The sequence below is a fragment of the Cervus canadensis genome, chromosome 20, assembly GCF_019320065.1.
Source record: "Cervus canadensis isolate Bull #8, Minnesota chromosome 20, ASM1932006v1, whole genome shotgun sequence".
Taxonomy (NCBI): Eukaryota; Metazoa; Chordata; class Mammalia; order Artiodactyla; family Cervidae; genus Cervus; species Cervus canadensis.
Genome location: NC_057405.1, coordinates 9,210,844 through 9,214,898, shown reverse-complemented (window position 1 = coordinate 9,214,898; position 4,055 = coordinate 9,210,844). Strand labels below are relative to the sequence as shown.

Genomic DNA, 4,055 nt, shown 5'->3' with positions numbered 1-4,055 from the left:
TCTGAAAAGCTTCCATCTCCAGGAGTGAAGCAATCGCATGCTAGAACTTCAGGGCCAATTGGAAAGTCATAAGTAAGGAACATTAGTTGGTTTTATTTATCACATGCCTGCAAATACAGAGTCCTGGAAAAGGCAGCCTCTCTATGCACACATGCAGTTTTAAAAAGGAGAGAGTGATATGAAGGGGGCTGAGGTTTGGTCACAAAAAATCAGCGCAGTTAAAAGAAACAATAATGAATAATGGACACTGGAATTCAAATTACCAGATGTTTTGAAGAGATAGGGTGCCAGTTTTCAGATTCTGTTTTGAACACCACATTTCAAAAGAACTATTTTTTAAAAATAAAGAAGGATTAAGGGGAAAGAAAAAATAAAAAGTGTATCTAAACCATTGAATGACCCCCTGTTTATTCCTGATAAACTTCAATCACATCTTCATCCGCTCCCAGTTCTTTTGGAGTGTGATTATCAGCAATTCTCTGACCTTCAAAGAGAAACCTGAGTGAAATCATGGGAACTCCCTGTCTTTGATGGTATGATTGAGGTTCTTGAGATGTGTCGTCATTTTTACTTTGAGTGAATCTCACTGCTATCCTGTTCGATGACTTTAATATATTCTCCATCCTCCTTATCCCGGAAGTCCTCGATGGAAGATTTTGCTTCCTGGTCAGACATGGTGACGGTGGCTTCCCCCGGGGTCTCTGCACACCAGTGGCCTTAGGTAGGTAGAACCTTGCTCCGGGGTTTACAAATCCCTCTCTCTACCTGACAGAACAACACTGCGGCTAAAGGGACTTCCCCTATGCCTTCTACTTGTAAGATTTATTTCTTAAACTTTTATTAGGTTTGCTTTTAATCTGAGATGTATATATATGCTGCTGCTGCTAAGTCGCTTCAGTCAAGTCCGACTCTGTGCACCCCATAGACGGAAGCCCACCAGGCTCCCCCATCCCCGGGATTCTCCAGGCAAGAACACTGGAGTGGGTTGCCATTTCCTTCTCCAATGCATGAAAGTGAAAAGTGAAAGTGGTGTCGCCCAGTCTTGTCTGACTCTTCGTGACCCCATGGGTTGCAGCCTACCAGGCTCCTCCATCCATGGGATTCTAAGTTCATTAGTATATTTCAAGGTGGAAGAAAAGTAGGTTTCTTCCTAATATTTATCTGCCTTGTGATTGTTTCATTATTCCCACGTAACACAAGGGGAAACCTAGAGCTAGGTTAAAAACCTTCCACACAATCCCTCAGCTCAGCCCTGACTAAAGCAGAGATTCCAGCTCAGGCCCAGGTGATCACAGAGCCTCTACTTTTTCATCAACACCCTTCTGTTTTTTAAGAAACTAGATGCAAAAATGTAGAGAAGATAAAAAAGCTGGATCCCCACTGTCTATGACCTTAAAGAGTTTAGGACCTAGTCATGGAAAATGTAGTATAAACATACTTAAGTAGAGACATTCCCCTACTGGTCCCAGCCTTTTCCTAGAGCCCAAGTTGTCTTTGTTACTGCAATTCAGGCATGTCTGACAGTGTCTGTGTGCTGGTTGAAAAAGGGAGAAAAGTGAAAGTGTTAGTTACTCAGTCATGTCCAGCTCATTGTGACTCCATGAAATTCTCCAGGCAAGAATACTAAAGTGGATAGCCATTTCCTTCTCCAGGGGCTCTTCCCAACCCAGGGATCAAACCCCAGGTCTCCTGAATTATACACAGATTCTTTACCATCTGAGCCACCAGTGAGACCAAAGGACACCCATGGGCTTGAGGGGCCAAGTGGTCAGAGGAGTCATTACAAATGATAACCTCCAGGAGGCAGAGTTGATATGAGCATCTCCTGCTACAAATATAACCTCTTATATCTCCATATAAGAACACATTCCATGCTGCTTGACATGTGCCAAAAATTACATGTTTGCTGAGGGCCTGATTTACTGCTGCATTAAACAGCATCTTGCATTGAGCTTGAAGCAAGGCCTCATTAACTGCTGGTAGTGTGATAGCTAAAAGTAGTCATACTGGGGCACCTGGGTTCCAATTTCTGCTTCACTTCTTATTAACTGGGCAACTTTAGACAAATTAATAATCTCCCTGTATCTCAGGTTTCTTATCTATAAAATAGAGATCTAAGATTCCCCACTATAAGAGTTAAATGAATTGTTGTTCAATCACTTAAGTCATGTCTAGCTTTTTGAGACCCCATGAACTGCAGCAAGCCAGATTTCCCTGTCCTTCATTATCTCCCTGAGTTTGCTCAAACTCATGTCCATTAAGTCAGTGATTCCCATATCCATCTCATCCTCTGTCACCCTCTTCTCCTCTTGCTCTCAATCTTTCCCAGCATCAGGGTCTTTTCCAATGAGTTGACTCTTCACATCAGGTGGCCAAAGTATTGGAGCTTCAGCTTCAGCATCAGTCCTTCCAGTGAACATTCAGGACTGATTTCCCTCAGGATTGACTGTTTTGATCTCCTTGCTGTCCAAGGGACTCTCAAGAGTCTTCTCCAGCACCACAGTTTGAAAGCATCAATTCTTTGGTGCTCAGCCTTCTTTATGGTCCAACTCTCCCATCCATACATGACTACTGGAAAAGCCATAGCTTTGATTAGATGAACCTTTGTTGGCAAAGTGATGTCTCTGCTTTTTAATACACTGTCTAGGTTTGTCATAGCTATTCTTCCACAGAGCAAGTGTCTTTTAATTTTGTGGCTGCATGAAATGCATTAATATCTGTGAAATGCATAGAACTGTCCAATTTTGATTGAATGAGCGTAAATATTCCCTTATCATGGTCACAAACTTCTGTTCCTTGCTGGGGGTTGCAAATGTATTTGGTTTGCCTGCCCAGTGTATAGAATGAAAACTGAATTAGAATGTATTCAAAGGGACATACACTCTTCGTTTTCACACAGCCCTTACTACTGCTTGTTTTTATACATTCTGCACTCTACAATTCTGTATCATCTGTCACACCTCTAGTACTTTGTCCTAAGACAGTGGTAAAATGGTTAGGGAGGACAAAGACAAGGACTTGAATCCATTAGGATGCCACAGAGATTTGATTCAATACTTCTTAGATGCAATTGTTCAAACAACTATAAATACATGTCAAAATATATCATCTAGGCTGTATCTTTATATAAACAAATTAATTCTTTAATTCTTTCCTTACAATAGTCTTTGTGAATATATCTTCCAATGCTATGTAACATTCACACAACAGTCAGAGGTTATATATCAAATGTTAATAGTGGTTATTTTTTTCTGTAAATAAATTTTCAATGTTTTATTTATAGAAAGGTATTCTTCTGTTTTGGAAACATGAAAATTTAAAAATACATAGCTTTTCATGTGAATAAATATTTTATTTTTATTACTAGTGGCTAAAGATATCTATCATGTGTCTCATTTTAATCAGACTCCTACTAAAGAACATTTTAATTTGTTCCAACTTCATCATTATTTTAAATAATATTAAAAAAACACACCTATAAATAAAGCTTATGTCCATCTTAGGTCATATTCTTAGGATAAATTCATAAAATTTTATTGCTAGGATAAATACTTTGCAGGTTTTTGTAGCTTTCCACACATACTATGAAACTTCCCTGTAGAAAAATTTTACAAATTTATACTCTTTTTATACAAGAGTGTGTGAGAAAGTTCTTTATTAGGGCTTTCTCCCACAAAGATATTAGCTCTTTTTCCAGTTTGAAAACATGACACTTTAATGTAGCTTTAATTTGAATTTCTTTGAGTAATAGCAAGGTTGAATATGTCTACAACTTTTCACTGGTTACTTGTAATTTTTCTGTTGTAAATTTCCCATCTAGATCTTAATCTAATTTTTCATTTTAAATTGAGTATTCATACTTTGTGATTAATCTGCCAGCATAGATACTAAAAAAACAGTATTTTCTCTAAAAACCCTTTGCAAAGTGTTTCCTGGTAGGTTATTTACTTTGTAATCTTGCTAATTATTTTTCTTACCTATAGAGAAAAATCAGTAAGATGCTGTCTTTATATTTTCATCTGACTAGGTCATTTACAAAGTCTTCATCTTGATAT

At 38.3% G+C, this 4,055-nt stretch overlaps 1 pseudogene; it reads right to left on the bottom strand.

Annotated features, from left to right (window-relative positions):
- Positions 1–383: 383 nt before the first annotated feature.
- LOC122422930 lies at positions 384–675 on the bottom strand (annotated as a pseudogene).
- Positions 676–4,055: the final 3,380 nt, after the last annotated feature.